The following is a 23,818-nucleotide window of genomic DNA, read 5'->3' on the forward strand; positions in this document are numbered from 1 at the left end:
ACACGCATTAATTATTAAAGATCCATCAAAAATATGTAGAAAATGCGAGTAGCCTATATGGATGTGCATAAATTAATAACGATCTATTTGCTGAAATGTGGCTTTCGTAGGGCAGTTTATATCACGGCCTTAAGTCTGTCTGCTTTAAAGCATTCTCTGTGACGGCCGGGATATGAATAGTTGTGTGCATTGTTCTTTTTGCCAAGTTAAAAATAAATAAATAAATAAGGCTGATACAGTAAAAAGTGCTCAAAATGTGGCTTTCGTTAGGGAAGTGCGTCATTTTTCAAGGACTTATGTCCATTTGTGGCATCCAAGAATCGCGCTGGGAAATGGGCTCAGTGTGCACTGTCATAATGCCACGTTTAATGGTTCATGAAAAAAACATTGGTACAGTAAAAATGATGAACCTTTATATTTCGTTAGGGCAGTAGGCCATATTTATATTTTCCCATGTAAAAGTACTGGAACTGTAAAATGTAGGCGTACTAAAATTTCATATTTCACAAGATCAAACGGCCCTTTATTAAACCACTTTGTCGGATTTAACGCATCCTTACAGGTGGCAGAGACATGCTTATTTTCTCTATTCAATTCTAACAGCGCTTATTGCGAGCAGAGCCATTGGCATAAAGCACTTTAGATATAAGGAAGGCACGTGTTTAATTAAAACGTATAATTAGCTGGATTCATCCTAGACGATCTGGTCTAAGAAAGCCAGATTTTGAGCAAATACAGCTGTATTAGTTCATTTGCATCCACTCTCATTTTCTCTTTAATTTTCATGATCTTTATTAGTTTATGTGCGTCCATACTCTGGCATTCTTCATAGGCAGTGACGTACGGAGCCCCTAAAGGGACATGGTGGTAGAAAAAAAAAATGGGAAGGAAGGAAATTTTACGTGGTGGTGGAAAAAAATTGGGGATGGGAGGAATTTTTTTTTTTTCCAAATCTTTTGCGTTCCCTCGCAAAGATTGTGTTCCCTCGCAAAGATTGTGTTTTAGATTTGTGTGTAATAACTCGTGGGCTAAACGTTGTTAAAACACAAATGCAGCTACTTCCAATCATAGTAACCTAGACAACAAGCTACAACAACCCAATTTTCCTCAAATGTGTTTTACAGTATTTCACAATTGCTAAAACACTAAATCCCATTCTCTGAACCCACTGCTCAGTGGCCTAAACCCATTTGTTGAATCAGTCACTTTGTAGGCAAAACCTTAAACAAGTTCAGGTAGTTAAGACACTGTTTGCAAATCTCATCCACTCTTTTTGCAAAACTCTAAACACATTCTTACTCACTAAAACACATTTTGCACTGTGTTGCAAAATGGTAAATACATGTGGCAAAAGTTAAACACAACTACAACACAGTTGTCATCCTTTAAACACAATGACTCAAAATTATTCACACTTATTTCTAATGATGTGATCAAATCAACTGTAAAATATAGGTCAGTTCAGAGTGCACAGGTGACACAGGTGCTGAATGATGATACCAACAATAGATGGAAACAATCTGAAAAGGAGAGGAGGAAGAGTATGTGTAAGAGGATGATGAGGAGAAAGAGCAAGGAGTGTGGAGACAAGGCTGTCAAGGCTGGATCCGGCACAGGTTTTTCCCTTTGCCTGGCAAGAGACGACATTGCTTGTGATGTGGAAAATGTCCTCAACAATATTCAACAATATTCAATAATATTCAACAATATTATTGATCTGACAGTACTGACATTATAGGATGAGAACTGAACTGAGCTAGCCTAGATGATGACATCACTGTTTTCTGCAGAACTGCTTTATAGAGGAAAATAATTACAGTAATTTACATAATAATTGATGGTCTTTACAATGTAAGTGAATCAACACTGAACTGACTTCAGCTGAACAATGACACTATTTTCTTTTAGAGTTGTACAGCCAAAATGAAACCTCTTTGCATTACTGATCATCATGTACCTGTTATCACTGTAAAGCTGCTTTGACTATACTATACTATACTAGACTAGACTAGACTAGTATCTGTGTAGTATAAATTGCAATTGAAATAAAGGTGACTTGACTTGATTTAGGCTGGACCCAACATGAAGACGTGATGCTGAAGCAGAATGAATCTCTCACTGATTCTGAACTTTGTTTTTTTTGTGTGTGTGTGTGTGTGTGTGTGTACTGTATCATGCTTTTTATTTAGAGTTTTCTTTGACCTTTTAGTCATTTGCATTTAGACTGCTGTATGTTTGCATTATGTAAGTACTGTATATACAGACATTCAATACTATATAATATTGAATATAATACTGTATTTACAGTATACTTTAAATTCACATTACTTGTGATTTCTGTACATTTTATGTAATGGCAAAATGTGTTTACTGTGTTACAATATACTTTTTCTTCTGTAACCTCATGTTCTGGATGTTGTGTTTTCCATTTTTTAATGTAGTGTCTAATGAATGATCTGTATGTGTTTATATTTTGCTTACAGTTTTTGCCTGTTGCTTGAACACTATAGACCCATGCTTAGACTAAAGTAACACAACTTGAAGCTTTTGTTACCATACCTCAAACACATGTACCCATACCTTAAACAAAAGCGCAGATTTGCACTCTTGTTGCAATTCTGCAACACACTTACTCCTTAATGCAACACACTTGGTCCTGCATACTACACACTACTTCATACATAAGACACTTTGTTCAAAAATGAAATCTCAGGGTACCATTGGGAAAACACATCTATTCAAAATATAACACACATTGTTTAATTGAAAAGACGTTGACACACACCTCAAAACATTTACTTACAAAACTGATCACCAATCAGCCAGCTACAAAAAGGCCTCAGTTAAGCCATTTTGAGAACTTTGCAAGCATGGAGAGCAAGAGGTGGAGGCAGAGGAAGAGGAAGAGGAAGACAAAGAGAGAGGAGTAGGACATGGTCAAAGAGGCTATGCACGGAACAATATTTCAGATGATATTAGAGCAACGGTGGTGGCTCATGTGGCCAGACCCAAACAGACGGCAGGATCTATAATCCCACCCATGCACAATTGGCCTGTTTTTCTGTTTTTACAGTAGTGTATTTTGTTTTATTTTTGTATTATTTTTGTGTTACTGCATTTACTGTACTGTAAAGTATAGTACTGTGATGTGCAGTATTGAGTTGATGTCATTTGTAAACTTTCAGTACTTTCATTATTGGTTGTTGTGAAAACCTTTGTGGGAAAAAAAAAGAAAAAAAGTGTTGCATTGAGCTTCACAGAATGCTAACTGATGAACTGAATAAAAACAGTGAAAATTAAAGACTGCAGTGTTTTATATAAAGTAGACTAGTGTGTTGCTGCTGATCTGAAAGTGTATTCATATGATGCAAGTGTGTATCATTTTGTCATCAGAGTGACATTTTGACAAAGGATTGTTAGGTTTTGATAGCAGGGTTTAGGTTTTGATAGTAGAGTTTCAATTTGACACAGATGTGAATGGTATATTTCCCAGTGTTGTGTCATGTTTACTTGAGTGTAGAGTTTTGGCACAATGAGCGAAATTTTGCAAAATGTGTTCAAGCAACAGGCAAAAACTGTAATGTGTGTATGATCTGAAAGCTTTGTTTGATTTTGCCATAAGAGTCAGAAGTTTTGTGAAATTAGTTTGAAGATTGGATTTGTGTTTAATGTTTTGAGAAAATGAGTGATGGTTTCAAGAAATGTGTTTTAGCAATTGTGAAATACTGTATAATAAATTGGTCTCTATGAGCAGGCGGCGCAGATACACGCCTGAAGGGACTGTCTGAAAAGTGCAAAACCCAACACTTAGTTTGATAAAAAAAAAAAAAAAAAAATGCATAACGTTTATGATTATTAATTATTAAATAAAATAATATAATAATAACTTCACTGTTATTAGTAAAAATATTAAATAAATTGTAATGCCACCAAATCCAGTAAGCAATTATCATGCAAAAGCTGATGTTAGTATGTAAGCTGTGTACCAACATCATTTGTGTAAAGAAGGCCTTGTGCTACTTGCCAAACTAAGTGTTGTAGTACCTATAACCAGCAGGAGAGCAGTGATGTATGAACTGAATTTGGTGACAGTACAGTGTGTTACAGTGAAGTTATTGAGTAATTTTCGTAATATAAAATGAGCAAAAGGGTTCCGTGCTCCTGTTAATGATTTGATAGTATTTTAAAATAATTGCCTTTTCTGTTTTTTCCCTCATTATTGTTCTTAAGATATGAAGGTGATGGGTCTGCCCCAACGATGGACTGAAGAATTTTCAATGCTCTTATCCTGTTTTATTGTACTTTTATTTTTCTTCTTATGATCAATAAAAAGGTGGTTTACAAATTCTGAGTTGAAAGTCATTTTCTTCACAGTACAAATATTTTCTCATGTAATTTAAATTATATTAAGTCAGGTACAGGTTTACTAAAACATAACTTTCTTTTGCAAATGAGCACATTAAAGCACATTAAAGTCACCTACAGGAATAAAAAAGAAATATAAATGGGGCCCAGTTCTCACCCACTGTGGTCCCACAAAACCCTATAGAGGGGCCATTTGTGGGTCCAGTGTTATCACCCTTTTGGGACCCATAAAGGTTCTGTATGTGGCCCCATTTATTAGAACCCATATGTGACCCATGTGGGCCCCTATAATGAACACACAAATGAGCCCCACTTAGAGCCCACAATGGACCCATCATGTGCCCCTATGGGCTAACACACATATATATATATATATATATATATATATATATAGGCTATAAAACATGAAATACTAAAAATTGAATAAATGTAACCAGTTGTTAGGGTTAAGCTGTTACCCATAATTGTACAAAAACAACTATAAAAAACAAAATTTTTACAATTCTAAATAAAGCCGCCCAAATGTGGCCCATGTGGGACCCTCAAATTAACAATGTGGGCAACCTAACTGGGCCCCAAAATGTATTGAAAATGGGGCCCACATTCAGCCCATCAATGTGCCCACTCTGAACCCATGCCCAGATGATGCCCATATAGCCCATATAAAACCCACGTGGGGCCCACATGGACATGTTGGCTGGGTAATAGAAGGGGTTCAGTTGATTCTTAATTCACAAAAACATGTACTTTATAGGCAGATTTGTGGTGTGTAATAAAAGATTCTTTGGGCCTGACCAACTACTATCTTTTATAAACTCTGACCTTTCCCTTCATTATTCATGAGCATCTCATAATGTTTTACAGTTTTTTTCTGATGGCTTAAGCACATTTTTTGTAACTATTGGCTATTTTTGCAAAACTCTACACACAAATAAGAAAACCCTTCACCAAATCAGCAAAACATTGTAGTTCTCTTGCAAAAGCTTATAAACCTTGCTTAACTCTTCAAACCTTCGTAAAAATGGTATTTTCGTATCAAACAGTTAACACAAGCCATCACATTAATAAGCACACAATGCGCCAACTACACACTGATGGTATGAATAAAAAAAACATCTGGCTTTTGCTTTCTCTGTGCACAAGGTAGGCTATGTCAGTTTGAGGTCATACTTGTGTCATAGTTCTGTAAACATACAGGGATGCAAACTTCAAGTACTGGTGTTTATTTACACACATCAAAACAAACAAAACAAAGTGTTTTTTTTTCCCAAGTCAAAAAAAAAAAAAAAAAATCTGTCTACATTGTGTCGTCTCTCTGGGTCCGGCCACAAAATTTCATCTACATCACATGCAATGTCCTAGTCCAAGGCACTGGGGAAAATATCTTCAAGAATTGAGAGTATAGGGGAAGGTTGAGTACAGTGAAGAGTGGGTGATCTGTAAACCAGTTGCAGATCAAAGCAGCCCTATGGAAACTAACATTGTCCCATATGATGACATATCTGGTCTGCTCTGGTCTCTGAGCATTAGTGAACATGTCATGTAAGGTGTCCAGGAATGTAATAATGTGTACAGTGTTATATGGGCCTAGGGTTGCATGATGGTGAACAACACCATTTTGACTTAGCTGCACACATAGTTATGTTACCACCACGTTGCCCTGGGACATTGATTATGGCACGGTGTCCAATAATGTTCCTGCCACGTCTCCTTGTTTTAGTGAGGTTAAAACCTGCCTCATCCACAAAAAGCTGCTCATGACCCATGGCATCTGCCTCTAGCTCCATCACTCTCTGGTCAAGACAAAACAAATGCAGCACAGTAGGCCCATGCACAGTACTACAGTATGCATGTCCAGATTCAGTACCACTGATACTATTACCTGCACATAGTCATATCGCAGTTGTTTTACACGTTCACTGTTTCTTTCAAAAGGGACTCTGTATATTTGTTTCATTCGGATTCTGTTGCAGGCAAGTACACAACATAATACAGAAATGCTCACATTGTGTATGTTATGGAAGGTGTTGTCATCCTCAATTATGCGCTGCTGAATTTCTCGTAGCCTTATGGAATTATTTGCAATCACCATATTGACTATATGGGTCTCTGCAGTTCTGCAGTGAACATTCTTCCTCTGACCCCAGCATCTGGATGTCTAGCAATTCTGTAAAGTAACAATTTCAGTATTTTTACATGTATATTGTTGTGTTTCTCATTAGAGTATGGCAGTGCTACAAAACTATACTCCACACGGACAGCTTACCTGTGGCTTTTTTATAGTGCTTAGGCTGATTGCAAAGTGAACTAATAATCTAAAACAGTTTTCACATGTGACAGTGTGCCAGACAGTTGGCAAAATAGTGTAAATAATAGCCATACATGTGTATAGTTTTGCTAGGAGTGTGTTGATCATTTGGAAATTGAGTGTAAAGCAGTGAGTTGTGCTTGCAGTTCCACAAAAAGAGTGCTGTGCAGTGGATTGTACCTACAGTTTTGCAAAGTGTGTGTTACAAAATTGCAAACTGAGTGCAAAGCAGTGTTTGTGCTTTTAGTTTTGCAAACTCAGTGAGTGGTTTTGCTATAAGAATTAATAGTTTTAGAAATTGTACTATAAGAATCACGGATAGGGTTTAAGCATTCAGAAAAAACTGTATTAGTGATCACTGAGGTGTTTTTCTGCTACTGTCTTTTAGGGCTTCTCCAACAAAGCCATTGTTAAAACTGCCATTGCACAAATTAAGTGATGTTTTAACAAATAAACACAATGAAGTTTTGATTGGCTAATAGCATGCTGGGAAATATTGATCAGTTTCTTAAAAGTAATAGATTGCTGCCAAGGCTATTATATTAATTACAGTTTTTTACGATTGCTTACACACTAAAATTAAACTTTTCCCACAATTAGCAAAACCTTACACTCAAGGAGCAAAACACAAAGCTAGATCTGCACAACTATAAGCACATTCTCAGCCTCACACTTTTTGCAAAACACTACACACATTGTTTTGCACAACACTAAACACACTTCTCTACATTAGACACAGAAATCTAACATAATGTCACTTCTTTGCCATTTCAAGACACTGCTTTCCAAAATACCACACCTATAAACCAATTGCTCAAACACAGCCGTCAGGTGTGAAGACACTTGGGTGCTTAACTGTAAACTCAACAATCAGGTGCTATAGTACTATAAAAAGGCAAAATGTGAGTTTATGAGTCTTCAACAAAATGAAAGGCAATGTTGCAGTAAGAGGGAGAGGGAGAAACATAATTTTGAATCATTTTGAATGTCCCGGGCCAACGCGGTGGTAACATCCCAATGTATGTTGCAATCACACAGAATGTGGTCCTCCACCTGCATGCCAACTTAGGCTCTTACAACACGGCCCACATATTCACATTTTAGACAGACTGCACAAAATCGTCACAGCAGAAGACCAAATGGATGCAGAGCAGATGAGATACATTGTCATATGGGACAATGTATATTTCCACCTATCTGCCCTGGTCAAAAAACTGGTTTCATTAGCATCCACAATTTTCACTCCAATACATCCCACCATACGGTCCCTTCCTTAAACCCATTGAGGAGTTTTTTGTTTGTTTGTTTGTTTGTTGTTTTTTTTTGGCATGGAAGGTTTACAATCTCCAGCCCTGTGTCAGGATGTGCCTCATTCCAGCCATGGAGAAGGCCTGACCGAACTGATGCAGGATCTGTGCAAGGATGGATTCACCTTTCAAGAAGATTCTTCCCTCGCTTTGATGTATTGAATGGTTTTACAATGTGGTGAGAAATAAATATTTTCATCAATGTGCAGTACTGATCTTGTGTTTATATATATATATATATATATATATATATATATATATATATATATATACTGTATATATTCATGTGCTTTACTCTAACAATATCTCTGAAAAAATCAAACCCAGACTATATAATTAGAAAAGTATAAAAGTTACAAGAGTTTAAGATTGAGCACAGCAGTGTGTAAATGAATCAAACAGAATCAGAATGTATGAACCATGTGTGTTCCTTACGGTGTCAAAGTTGGGTTTTGTTAAATTAATGTAAAGTTTTGAATGAAGTGTTTCATTTTGCAAATGATCTGAAGTGTTGTGCTACTTTGGTGTAGGGTTGTGTTAATTGTGTGTAGTGTTTTGACAAACCGGGCCCTGTTTTCAAAATTGTGCTTAAGCAATCGTAAAAAACTGTAATTCATTTATTTTGGTTGCTGATGTTAACACAACAAAAGATTGCATTTCTGTGCATCTTAAAGTCCATACTGTTCGGTATTTGACCTCATTATGCCCTTTTGTAAGTGTAAATATGATTTTAAAAAATGCGTAAATTGTGTAAATCTCCATCTCAGTTCTTGTTTGGCTTGGTCAGAAGACTAGCCTACCTATAAATTGTACTTAAATAATAATAATAATAATAATAATAATAATAATAATAAAGCAAATCGCACGTTATTTCATCCAATATAAAACAATTAATTCGCGCATTCACCATAGACTGTAAAAAAAAAAAAAAAAAAAAACCCAATATAAAACAATAAACTCTAATATGCAGTCCCTCTACTGACCACAAGATGGTGACATTCCTTACAGAAACACCGAATGCTCTACTTAACAATTTTCTACTTAGAAGTATTCTAACCTTTTTCTAAAGAAAACATTAATGAAACTTATTAACAAATAAACATGTAAATGTAATTATAAGGGTGTCGTATATTTGCTCTACACTACTCAAATCCAAATCGATATTGATGATGTTAACTTGAACATTTGGGACAACTCCATCTGGAGAAAGTCTGTTCTTCCACTGGGGGACGCAATAACGAATGGCAGTGTTTAACTCAAGGAGAGCTAAGCTTAGCGCAGAAGTTTAGCGGTTTGGAAGTTGTTACATATGAATCAGGTACGATGGGTTAAAATTGTCCTTTTCATTTCATGGGTTATTGAAGTTCCTCAACGTAATTATTCTAGTGAATATTAACCTGTAGTTCAGCTGCAGAAGGCGTGTGGTTGCTGCTTCTAACGTTACATTTCTCATGGCTGGTCAGATTGGACTAATCAACATACTGTAATAATATGTCATGTACCAGTCCTTAGGCTGGTTGTATTGTATAATAATTATTATAATTATTATAGGATTTAAAGTATTACAGTTTAGTGTAGTAATGTGACCAATGAGACAAACAACCTCCTGATAATTGGATCGAGTATGTAGCTATTTGAGCTCCCATTACTCCCCTTGTCTGTCTATCCAGTAGTAGAAATGGTTGCTAGCAAGTATTCAGCCAAATGTTCCCTTCCTCAGTTACACTTGTTGACCACAAGAGGGAGCACGCTAATTTTTCTAACTAACAGAAGTTATATTTGATCATTCCTTTTTACAGTTCCAGCCAAAGGTTCTGATACACTCGACTGAATGTTTCTAAAAAATTACACTTATTCACACTTAGTGTAAATAGACACTTAAAGGCTTAATTGTACAAGAGTGAAGGAGAAGCATCCATAATGGACCCATTACTTTAAAGAATCTAGTTTTGTGATTTTAAAACACTGCATGTTAAAACTTCTTTTTTGTCTTCACTATTATTCTAAAATGTGATCTATTGTATAAGTCAACAGGATGACTATTTTTTGTTTCCACTTGGAGTCTACCTTTAATTTTCTTTAACATTTTCATGTTAAAGTTACAAAATAAAAATGACATTCAAAATATAGAATATTTAGAAAAAATATAAAACTATGAACTTTATTCCTGGACTTTTCATCTGCCTTTGATACAATTCAAGTTGATATTCTTGTGTCGAAACGAATACAGCTATATGTAAACCCCCTGTATGATTAAATGGTATATTTCTTTTCTCACCAATAGAAAGCAAAGTGTCAAAGTAAAAAAGTAACTATCAACAGCAGTAAGAACAAGCATTGCTGTACCCCAAGGTTGTGTTAGTTCTGCAATACTTTTCACTTTATACACTGATGACTATCATTCAAGTATGTCTAATCAATATATTTTAAAGTACTCTGATGATACTGTGTTAGTATCTCTATTAAATAATTCAGAGAGTCCAGAACAGCACCTTCAGGGGGTTGATAAATTAGTTGAGTGGTGAAAAGATTGTTCTTTCTCCTGAAAACTTATGCAGCTGAATTATTCAGTTGGTGGATGATAACATAAAATATTAACTTTGATTTAAAAAGTTAGAAATGATAATAAAGCAAAATTATTTATATTTATCAACTCTAAGTGAGGGCCAGGGTTCCCATGGGTCCTTGAAATCCTTGAAAGTTTGTGAATCCTGAAAAAAATGTCAAGGCCCTGGGAAGTTTTTGAAAATTAACAAACATAGATACAGGTCCTTGAAAGTGCTTGAATTTATTTTGTGCAAGAAGTTTTCTGGAAAAAATTGCTTATTATTCCCTCCGGTCCGCTAATGTGTTATTTCGCCAACACTTCGTGGCCTGCTAGCTTGCTTGATTTACGTTATTTACGTTATTTATGCCTTACATTAAGTGCTTCCCGTGTGAGGTACTTTGTACATTACCATGACATTCCGGCATGCAGGAAACTACTACGATGGTACCTTATTGTTTCACAGATGTAAACCCATGAGGCAAGAAAAAATTATGGTGCGTTCAAGTCACGTCGGAAAGATCGTATTTACAAACTGAATGCACATAAACACCACCACAATGTCATATACGAGAAAAAAAATGCAGTTTTTTGCAAAGTTGTGTTTGACACATGAAAACTGTAACATATTTGTATCTTACAAGGTAACAAGATGTAACCTTGATCTCGATTGAAATGTGTCCCCACAATTAAGTCCCTGAATTTGAGGGTATATTGGACCTGGATAGTCCTTGAATGGTCCTTGAATTTGAAGTTAAACAAGGTGTGGGAACCCTGGAGGGCGGTTCTATGAGTTTTAATATATAAAATATTAAAACATTTAATGTACTTTTTTTTTATTAAATTTGTAAAACATATATATATATATATATATATATATATATATATATATATATATATATATATATAATTACTTGAAACACAATATATGCTATTTGTAAATCATGTTCTGCTTTAGCTGTTAATGTCTGGGCTAAACACTATATCTCCTGAATGTATTTAAGGCTGTGAGTGATGAGAAGCTTGATAGTTGTTGGTTTGTAGCTATCAATTATTTCTGTAGAGAAGCCTTGATGAGCTGCTGAACTATTTACACAATGAGAGCTATTCCAAAACAGTAAAAACACAGCAGGTGTGAAGTTGTCAACCTCTCATCTTAATGCCTTTTAAATGTTAAGAGTCTATGAAGCCAAGCTGCCTGACTGCATTCTTCTCCAATAAGTTTTGCCACATTACTGACAGTACTTTCATACACAGAGTTCATTACAGCGGACTGTGAACACACTCTGAGGGCATTGAAATTCAGGCCTGAATGTTCTACAGTACATACACATCTATACAGGTCATTCACACTACTGTCCCTTACAAACATCTTGTCACTACCATACATTGAAAATGTCTTGTATATTTCTTTACCCACTTTTTGCCGCAAAGAAAAAAATTTACTACATATTTTTTTAAATTTAGTTTCAGGCAGGGTTGTTACCATCATAGACATTGACAACATTCAGAAGAGCGGTTGATTTTTAAATGTAGCCTAAACTGTACTTGGCTACATGTCAAGATCCAACTTTTGCATTGAATGAAAAATGTAATTAATTACTCAAAGCCAATTTATATTGCATTCATGAGGAAAAATTTTTTTTTTAAATAATAATATTTTTTTGACTGTACTAATTAAATATTAAGCATTTATCTAACTGTACTTACTGGGGTGGACTTTCATTAATATGTCATGTACCAGTTCTTAGACTGGTTGTATACATTGTATAGGAATTATTAAAGTATTTAAAGTATTGCAGTTTAGTCTAGTAATGTTTCCATTGAGCCAAACAACCTCCTGATATTTGGATCGAGAATATTGCTATTTGAGCTCCCATTGCACCCCTTAGCAGATGAAAAGTCTTCCCATTACAAATGGCTGCTAGCGAGTAACATTTGCCATCCAATAATGTTCCCTTCCTCAGTTAGAGGACCACACGATGTACCACGCTAAGATGTCTAAATAAAGAAAGGTTATATTTGATTACTTTTTATAAGTTCAGCCAAAAGTTCTGAGACACTTGACATAATATATGTTACTAATAATCTCTAATAATACTAATAAAGACTCTTTGATCTAAAGATTTATACTTAAATGCTTGAAATGTACACTTATTACAAATATAAAATTAATTTTAAGAATTTAAGGATTAATTAAATAATTAATTGGACAAGAGTGAAGGAAAAGCATCCATGACAGACCCATTACTTTAAAGAGTGTAGTTTTGTGATTCTCAATACACTGCCTAATATCCATGCTTCTATTTATTTTGTCTTCATTATTATTCTAAAATGTGGTCTATCACAGTATAAGTCAACAAGATGACTGTTTTTAGTTTCCCCTTGGAGTCTACATTTAATTTTCAAGTTAAAGTGATAAATATGATTACAATAAAAATATAGAATATTTAGAAAAAAATATAGAATAACAGTCTAAAATATAGAGTTACATTTGTTAGGAATTCATACACCCTTGTTATATAAAATATCAATTGATCCATGAGTCATTATAAGTTAATCTCATTTACACTGCATCAGACCACTCAAGAAAGTAGCCTAATCTTTGAGCTCCTCCACTAGAGAGGTTTACTCCTATGCAATTCTGCAACAAATTAATCTGATTAATTCAATACTTAAAAAAAAAAAAAAAAACTACCATTAAATTAAACTATATGGTACCTTTAGGTTGGTTATCAATAAATTGAATTTGCAAAAGGGTTCCCTTTTGACCATTCATAAAGACCCGCCCCTCTTACTCTGTTGCTTTGTCCGACAAGCCATGGCGCTGTCACACCACACAGAGTGAAAAATACATCGAGGAGCAAAGAGGACACTGACAACACACCGACAGACAAGACAGATAATTTTTTTAAGAAATTCAAACAATAAAAACCGTTTTGTGGCTCTTTAATGTGTCGTGACAGATTGCTGTAGCACCTCAGCTCAAGCGGCTCATGAACCGATCATCTCTTCCCACTAGTTAATTTATAGCATCAAAAAAAACATGAATGAACATGAGAAGGAATGTTGTTTCAAACGCAGAAACACCATTTTTCAAGTTCAAGTCCACCGAGGTTAAAGCTGCTGTAGGGAGTTTTTAGAAAATGTTGACTTAGCCTGAAAATTTGAACAAGCACAACTCACAGGTCACTCCCCCTTGCTCTATGCTGCGCTACAGCCCTCCCTCCACAGCTCCTCCCCCATCACAACGGAGCCTGCCGTGAACGCGCAGGCTAGTAAGGGATAAACAGTTATGGCACATTCACTGGTACAGACGAAACATCAACAATATGATTTACACTGACTATGGCCTGCCCATACTTTGACTACAAACTTGGTCCTCAAAACATTACGTATTTTGCAATACATGTAATGTAACTATATGACGTTGCACTATTTCTATAAGTAATAAATAGCTAGTATGATAATATAATGGTAACTAACGTTACAGTATGCAAGTAATTATTCTATCGATATGTAATGCTAAATAAGGTTTGCTAGTACATTATTTCAGCAACATGACAAGCCAGTGAATTAGTAGGTTTCAATAGTTGCTTTGCACAGTGCGTGACATTTTATCTGTATGTTATGCGGCTAACGTAGAGTTTTGAGTCAACGGGCGGGGAGAAGATGAAGCATCAGGCAGGGGACGGGCAGGCCTGTTTTGAAATTATCTTAGTTGTGTAGTTCTTAAAAAATGAAACAAATCAAGCAGGGATACTTACTTGTCAAGCAGAAATGTGTCTGACTCTGCATCGGTTTGTAATCCTTTCAGGACACGTAGCTCCCTCCACCTCGGAAAAGCCGCTCCGATATTTACCCTCGTTTTATTTCGGGCTCTATCTAATTCTTTCTTTTTGGCTTTTTTATCATCGTCATCTGTCTTTTTCCGTTTACCCGTCTTTATTTTGTGAGCAGGTGCCACTCGAGGAATTGGCAGTTTGGATTGTTTTTCCGCCATAAGCAAAGCTGCAGCACACCGGTAATCTTGAATTTGAACGCTTGTATGCGCTGGCGCTGTGCATGAGAGGAGTGTGATCAGCGCGCACGCGAGCTTGATTGACACTGCTAAGACACTCCTCCTGGCTCTGATTGGTTTTTTCTTACCGGGAGCGGTGTATTTCTGCAAATAGCAATAGGACCACTGGGAGGAGCCAGAGGAGCTTGATTTTTTCACATATTATCTGTCTCATATTCTACTGTCAGGACATAATGACAGGTTTAACAAATATGTAAAAAATACATTTTTACAAAAGTTACCTACTGCAGCTTTAAATTATTGTTAATGTAATTCATTTTTCCAGGAGCTCATTGCTTCTACGTTCAGTTAAACTGCTAACAGTGATTGTAAAATTAATTGCCTAAATTATTACATTATTTGCTAACTGCATTCTTTAAATTGTGGTGTTGACATGCATTCTCTGAAAAAGCTGCTTTGAAATTATATGTATTGTGAAAAGCGCTATACAAATAAATGTTAATTGAATTGAATTAAAGGGATAGTTCACCGAAAAATGAAAATGACCATGATTTACTCACCCTCAAGCCATAGGTTTATATGACAATCTTCCTTCAGACGAACACAATCCGAGATAAAATATCCAAGGTTTATAATGGTTGTGAATGGTAGCCTAACCCACATTCTGAAGACAGAAAAAAATGTATCCATCCATAAAAAAAGTAATCCATACGGCTCTTAAGGTGGTTAATAAAGGCCTTTTGATGCGAAGGGATGTGTTTTTGTAAGAAAAATATATAAAACTTTGTAAATTCAAATATACGAGCTTTCGGCAGACGATCGCAAGAGCTTAGAACCCAAGAGGCGACACTTTGATACTTTTTGGGAAACAGCCACTAGATGGCGCTCCTGTTGCACGGCCGCCATTATGGGGTGAAAATACTAACTGGACCAGAGTCCTTCTAGCCTGGGTGCCAGCCCGAACCCCGCCCACAACATTTTTTGGACGGGAAGTTCGGTCTGGACTCGATCCATTGTGGAGTAATTATGCTCGGCTCCCAGAAGGCCGAGCCAATCAAATTGCCAGGGCGGGCTTTAATCGATGATGGACAGGCTATCTGCGGTTTTCACCAACGATGACTGCAGCTGGAGAAGTAAGATGTTTAGATTCCGCTATCACGTCTGTAATAAAAGAAATCGACAGCGCATTAATTTTAAAAGACGAACAAAGAACCGCAATCAAGGCATTTGTCGATGGGAAAGATGTGTTTGCCGTCCTTCCAACGTGATTCGGCAAAAGTTTAAGTACAAGTTCAACATACGTCACTTACTGTGTTGCTCTGATTGGTTGTAGGTCTATCCAATTGAGTGCAGAGTTTTTTTTTTTTTACTGGTTCGGTTAAGACACGCCCCATAATTCAAGTGCAATGGAGCAGTATCAGACTCACATTCTGCCTAGAATATGAGTATGATGAAGTCAGGCTAGAGTCCTTCACATCTTACGCACCCAAAATCGGCGAATTTCACTGCCAAATCAGAAGCGCAATAGAACAGCTTTTTTAAATTAAGTCACCAGTAAATTGTATAGCTCCTACAGTGAATGTTGTATTGTCTTATATGTTTTATTTTACCAGTTGTGGAATCCAACTATTCAACCATCTGAGGTAACGTTAGCCTACTTTATTATTTCCATTTTATGCAACTTTACACATGTATTAATAGTAAATTAATAATTAATAAATTTAAGATCATCATGTTTGCAGCAAACAATATATTTTAGACCTAGTGGAGTAGCATAATAGTAATAATATCTAGGTCTGAATTGAAACAGGCTATATTGTACGTTTTAATGGATCACGCTACAAACATAATGATCTTATAATACATGATGCATTGCTGTGTCCGTTATTGCATAATTCCCACTTTTGGACACTTTTGCTTCAATGGACATTAGAAAACACTGCAAAATCAAGCTGTTATATTCATATATTTATTGTCCAACATTCCCAATTTTTTTGATGCATGTCCTTAATTTAATTTCATATGTTGGTAATAATTCAGTGTTTATAAGCCTTTTAAAGAGTTTTAACCCAAACTGACTGGGTTTCTAGAGCAAAGGTTTTGTGAAAAAAGTGGAAGACTTAAACACAAAGTGTGTAAAATAAACTTTAAAAAGGATTTGATGATCACTAGTGATAGTATTTTATTCTGCGTTGTCATCATTCAGGTTGGATTTCAGCTTTAAAGTACGTTTTTTTTAGCAGCTGATATTAATGGACTGCCGACTCGCTTTCACCCCAAAATGGCGGAAACGCAGAGCTGCTGCTGGGCGCCAGTGTTTCAGTGGAACATTCTATTAAGTGTTGCTTATTGTTAGTGTAGCCTATTCTTTGCACATATTACGCATGTCAATTTTTTTATGGATGGATGCATTTTTTCTGTCTTCAGAATGTGGGTTACCATTCACAACCATTATAATCCTTGAAGGATATTTTATATATCGGATTGTGTTCGTCTGAAAGAAGAAAGTCATACACCTAGGATGGCTTGAGGGTGAGTAAATCATGGGATAATTTTCAGGGAGTGTATAGAACCCAAGAGGCGACACTTTGATACTTTTTGGGTAGCAGCCACAAGATGGCGCTCCGGTAGCGCGTCCGCCATTATGGGATGAAAGTACTAACTGGACCATATAATCCTTCACATCTTACGCACCCAAAATCGGCGAATTTCACTGCCAAATCACAAGCGCATTAGAATAGTTTTTTTTTTTTTTTAAATTAAGTCACCAGTAAATTGTATGGGTCTTACAGTAATGTTGTCTTATATATGCTTTATTTTACAGTTGTGGAATTCAACCATTCAACCATCTGAGGTAACGTATTAGCCTACTTTATTGAGTATTTCCATTTTATGCAACTTTACACATTTATTAACAGTAAATTAATAATTAATAAATTTAAGATCATGTTTGCAGCGAACACTATATTTCAGACCTAGTGGAGTAGTAGTAGTATCTAGGTCTGAATTGAAATATGTATATTGTACGTTTTAATGGATCACGATAAAAACATAGTGATCTTAGCTATAGCCTAATACATGATGCATTGCTGTGTCCGTTATCGCATAATTCCTTTTGGACACTTTTGCTTTAACAGACTAATATTAGACAACAGTATAATATATTAGACATGTCCTTAATATAATTTCATATGTTGGTATTAATTCAGTGTTTGTAATTCTAATCAGGCGCCGATCCCGTGGAGCACCCGAAATGGTCGAGCACCCACGGAAAAATACGAGATATTCTCCATTGATTTTAACCAACAGAAAATCAATCGGAGCTTTCAGACACTATTTTCACCCTTTTTGGTTTGGTTTATTTAAGGCCGTTTCTATGGCAATATTTTAATGGCAAACGTCGAGAGCGCATCCAAGTGATGCGCGAGCACAAATGGCTCTGCTCTCGATCAGATACATCAGCGCGCTCAAGCTCTCCTTGCATGACATATCAGCGAGAGCATGACTCGCGACAACACTCGTGAAAAGAATGTGCTTTTGGGTCGAAATTGTCATAAAATCATAAAATTTGTTGCTATTAATAATTTATTTTAATTATTCAATATAAAAATATACAAAGCTCAGAACTGCAGTTAACTAAATTATTCCAGGTAATCAGTTGGTGCTGAGTTAAGCTTGCAGCTGTTTGTTCAAACTCCTTATAGTTAGCAGTTGGCATGGTCGGAAATAAATGTAGCTTTGACAGCGGAAACTAGATAGGGTGTCCGGTTCAGATGTTTATCACATGTCTGGAGTCAATCGATTGGGGTCACTTTACCCAAGTATCATAATACAGGACCTTGTATGGAACATGTGGTTTTTTTTTATTTTTCTATAGGATTAATCCCCATAATTGAACAAGGATTGACCCCACCCTCCAAATTTTTTTTGAGCCACTTGCATCACAGGCATATATATAACGTGTCCTACAAGAGATATGGCCAAGAGAGCAAGTATATATATATATAGTGCATGTTTCTGTAGACTGTTTGGCTCGGACAAGACTGAGCTGCAGGGCACAACAGGGCAGTCATCATGGTTGACATTTTGGCAACATTTGCAGGAACGTGCAAATAGGATGCCAAGGAAGTTTTGAAACATTAAGGAAATGGCTTTGATTGCGGTAAAGAGCTTGAAGCATAGCAGATTTCATTTCTTCAATAACATCCAACCTGTGCATGGAATGACAAAATTAATTAATTACTCAAAGCCAATTAGTATTGATTGCATGATGGGAAAAAAACATTATTTAAAAAATCATATTTTTTGACTACTAACTTTCAGTCAATGTTGAGCATTTTCTAACTTTACTTAATATATATATTATATGACTGCGGAAAGTTTTTCAAGTTTTTAACCCAAAAAAAACTCCTTTTTTCTCCTTTTTTTTTTTTTTTTTATAGAAACATACTTTGTATTGAATACAAACATTTCTATCATTATTACACAGTTAGTTTAACACACAGTGACCATTTGTTATTAATGCCTTTAAGTATATGTGGAACATTTTTTAATGTGTTTTATTTATTAAATGTTTTAGCAATAATTTAAGCCAGTAAATCTCATGGAAATACATTTTGTAAAAGCTAAAAAAATGGAAAAAGTAACATACAACTAGAATTTCGGTAAGAAAATGTCAGTTGTGCATGTCCATGCGAACCTCACTGCCACAATGCTAGATTGTTCTGGGTGCTTGCCATAGTGTTACTATCCAGTTGCTAAGGTGTTTTCAGTGGTTGTTAGCATCTTGCTATGCTGTTGCTAGAGTGTGCTTGGTGATTGCTAAATGATTACTGGCCCAAATCAAATGAGACCCCAAAGTATCTATGAGATTCATTAGATCTGGCTTGGGCCCCTCATTGATTGCAAGTCTATGGGATATATTTTACTGTTTTATTTTTGAAAAGTTTGCAATGAGCCATTGCTTTGCTTTGGGCTACAAAAATTGTAGTTATTGATTTGTATAAAAGTACAACAGAAACAAATGAGAAAAGTGTGTTTATGTGTGAGTATAAGAAATCAATGTGATAACATGTAATAACAGTAATAACACTGTTCCAAATTTTTGGTTAAATAATATAGTTGTGCTTTGCCTTAAGTTCCCTTTACTCCATGGCTGATACAAAAAAAAAAAAAAAAAACAATCACAAAGAGATGTTTAACGTTAGTGCATCTTTATGGACATTTTTGTCTTTTTAATTTTTAAATTTATTTATTTTTTATGATTTTGCCTGTGTTAATGCCAATTGCATACATTTTGGCTCAGGTGTGTATTTTTATTGAAATTTTAATATTTCACCCCCATTTCCTTGGTACATACACTAGGTACACAAAATAGTTACACCCAGGACCTTAAGGACAAAAATGTCCCCATTGAAACACATTAAAACTGCAATTTTTAATTCCAAGGCCATTTAATTATAAAGTGTTGCAATCTTTGATAATAGGCTTTCATTCTGTAAGGCTTCAAAATTAAAATGTTTACTATTTTTTACCAAATGGTGTCATTTAAAGCAAATACTTGCTTTATTCCTATTTTCTGTTTCTGCATATTATAGAGCCCTTTGGATAAATTATGCAGCTATAAATGTGTGGATGTGTTGGTATGGATGTGAGAGTGTGGTTTAAAAAATTGTGTGTGTGTGTGTGTGCATGTAATAATTGAGAGAGAAAAACTCTACTGTACTGCAAATCCAACCCTTGTGTGTACTAGCAGAGTTTAGCTGGCATCTAATTTGGTACTGCGCCCAAACAAAATCTTTTTTCTTTTTTTTTTCTTTTTTTTTTTTTTTTTTTTACTTCACTTCAACAATGATCTGCCAAGGTTCTTCTTTAAATTTTTATGACAAATTTTGGACATTTTTTCCTCTTTGGACCTATGTGTAACTTTTTTTTAATTGACACACAAGGGTTAAATGTGGCAAAAAGGTGTTTGAAGCCAACATAGTTAATCATTGCTAGACAAAAAGCTTTTATGCAGCAGGGTTTGTGCTCAAGAATGTATCCACCATTTTCCTGCAACCCATGACTCTTTACTCAAATTATGGGAGTAACTTACGTTAAACTGTAAACAATCAGCAAAAGGTTTGCTCTGTGAATGCAATAATCAGCATGTACAAAAACTGGGTACAATGAGATGACATTATTCACCCTTCAACCATTAAACATTAAAAATAAATTTTAAAATATGTAGTAAAAAATATACTGTATACTGTGTCTGTATTGTGAAACGTTACCTTAATCAAAAATGTTCATAAACTGGAACATTGAGCGATAATATTTCAGTGATTTCCATCATTTTGACAGACAATATTGTGTTTACCTGCTTTAGAAACGTTCCAGTAAACACAGCTTCAGTCCTTATGATTTGAAATGATTTGTTTCAGTCTTTTTGAGTGGAACTTCCCCAAACCGGAAGTGTCTCCCATAATGGAAAACGCTGTAGGCTCATTAGGATTTAGGTGCATAGCCTTTGTGATGACTAGCCTCTGCCCATAGGAATACACACATGCCTCCACTATTAGTCTATATGGTCATTAGTATGTTTACTCTTAAGAAAAATTATTCTAAACATAACCTGATTAGGGTCCCTTGGCTTGTAACAATAGCAGAACCCTTTTTGGTGCCAAATAGAACTATTTTTTCAACTCTTTTTTCCATAAAGAACCATGCTTTGAACTGTGTTATAAAAGACCTTAATTGTGTTATAAGCAATATATTGTTCTAAGCAATAAGCCCCAAGAAGCCATGGTTTACAGTGAATTTAGAACAGCTAAGGGTCTTTGTTAAAACTCCCAAACCCCTCAGCTATTCTAAATTCACTGTATATTACAGCTTCACTGGGCTTATTGCCTTCATTTATTTTGTCAAAATTGTTTTTTTTATTTTTTTTTATTATTATTTATTGATATTATGTTTTACCCCTCTATCTGTCTGGTCTTGTAAGACCTTATAGTCTCTATTTTTGTTTTACATTTAAAAAACTGACCAGAAGTCATGTCAATTAGGTCCTTTTTTATTGACATTGGATATTGTATCAAAAATGACAGTACTCTAACAACAGTTAGTATCTGAATAGATTAATAATTTGATTAAAAAAATTAATAATTGAACATGAATAAATTCTTAAATAATTGAAAGACAAAATAGAAACTCAAAACAGATGTTATGAAGGCCAAGTGAAATATCTTATCCTCAATGACATCTTTACATCTTTTATTTTAGTAGTTTCTCCCTGCAGATGATGAGTTTGTTGGTAATCTGGGTAGAAATACACAATTCTTTGAGTCTGTGTGTCTCTTCCATTGTTTAAGTAAAAGCAATTATTGTTATGATAGCCAGAAGAAGATATTGTGAATGGACAGTATGTGAACCCTTCAAGCTGAAAGAGAAAAGCCCGAACAGTTGCCTCAATGTTGAAAGCCCAAAATTCTCTGGAATGTTATGCTGTAGTATTTAGATTTGCATTTTTTCATTACTTTTTATTATTACTTGTATATTTATAACTGAAATAGACCAATTATTTAGAAGAGGATGTTATATGGATGTAAAAGTATATGGATACTTCTGGCCTAGTGTACATTTTCCAGGCATATTCAAAACATTTTTGACCATGTTGTTTTGTGAATTGTTTTGCTGCTACAACATTGTAATTTTTTCCACACACAGAGATGAATAATGGTGAATCTACTCACTTACACTTCCAAAGAAAGTGTTTCAAATGAATATCATTATTTGTTACTTCACCATTATAACAGATGTAGATATATTCAAGCTCTATTTATATACTGTACCTGGCAGACAGACAGAAAGTTCACTGAAGAGGACCCAGTCAGATCAGAAAGGGGGCCGTGAAAAGAATGTCTGTTTTAACCTGTTTTAAGATTCTGTTATTTTTGTGAACATTTAAAATAATAAACTGATTGCAAATTATCATTGTGTCATTCAATGCAAATCATAACTTTTGCTAATTCATTCCTCCAGATCATGTTCACAGTGTATATCAATTGGTTGTATAAGGAAGGAAACACCAGCATGAGTGTATTCCTGTATGTCTGTTAAGTAACAAAAGTGTTGCACATGATTTTGCTAGAGTGGTAGATGATGAACTAAAATCATTTTACCTTCCCACGTCTAGCATGTATACTATAATCATAAAATGGTGTCAGTTTTCAACAGCTGGCTAAATGGGAATGAACTATAGACAAATCTTTATATTTTCTTTTATGGCTAAAACTTTAAAATGCAATGTCTTGTTACCTACCTAGTGCTACTGATTTTTTTTTTTTCACCACATTCATACATGTCCATGCATTTGCTACTGTGTGGGTACCATTATATGTTGGGAAGTGAAGGCCTGTATGCAGAGTTATTTACACCATGCCTATTCCTTGTTGTTTAAAATGGAGCTTTAAAGTTTTGTCTTTCTATTCATTTAGTGTATACTGGGTTTTACCATATACATTGCAAGAGTACAGCACAAGATCTAGTGAATCCAAAATAAATCTACATTAGTCCTGATGCTTTTCACTGTGGTTCTGAAGCTTTGAGCATCATGTGATTTTTGCCACACCCAAAATAAGTGAAACCTGTTTGTGGACCAGATTGCTTAAAAAACTAATGGTTGTTTTTTGGTCTGCTATTTTATTATACAATGTTTTGTGGGGTTTTTTTATATAACTTTTTTTATACTTTACATTATTGTTAGATCTCTGGTCATTGAGGATATCTCAAGCTGCCCTATCAGGCAATGGCTTTGAATGCAGCGTTTGAGCACAAAGGTACCTCACAAAATTGATTTCATGGCTGCTGAGGTATCATAATGGTTTAGTGAAATGACAACAAGTGGAAAAAGTTGGTCAAAACAAGTTGGCAAGTTTTGCATGTGATCTGCTGACAATGCAAATTAAAGAACACAGACACGGTCAGATAATTTACATAATGACTAACGCAATCTACCAAGAGCAGTGCAAATTAGAGTTGGGTGTCGCAAATAAACAGAGCTGAATCCTGATGCTGATGTTCACATCAGGTGCGGGTCGACACAGGCGCAACTTAACATGTAATCTGACAAACACATACACATATACTGTATAATATAGTTTGCCAAACTATGTTGGCCTATAGATATAGATATAGGCAAACGATATGTTCAGATAAAGTCTTACTCTGGCATTTCAAAGAAATTAATAATCCTTCTACCACGCGCTCTCTGTTCTTTGAGGTGTCTCCTC

The 23,818-nt window shown here is 35.3% G+C and overlaps 1 long non-coding RNA gene across 1 annotated transcript; it reads left to right on the forward strand.

The window, feature by feature from the left end:
* The first annotated feature begins 9,154 nt into the window (after positions 1-9,154).
* Positions 9,155-22,517, forward strand: LOC125267097. Its single transcript, XR_007184613.1, has 3 exons — positions 9,155-9,298; positions 17,371-17,400; positions 17,775-22,517. It is a non-coding gene; the product is annotated as an uncharacterized LOC125267097 (long non-coding RNA).
* Positions 22,518-23,818: the final 1,301 nt, after the last annotated feature.

Source organism: Megalobrama amblycephala, linkage group LG4, assembly GCF_018812025.1.
Source record: "Megalobrama amblycephala isolate DHTTF-2021 linkage group LG4, ASM1881202v1, whole genome shotgun sequence".
Classification (NCBI taxonomy): Eukaryota; Metazoa; Chordata; class Actinopteri; order Cypriniformes; family Xenocyprididae; genus Megalobrama; species Megalobrama amblycephala.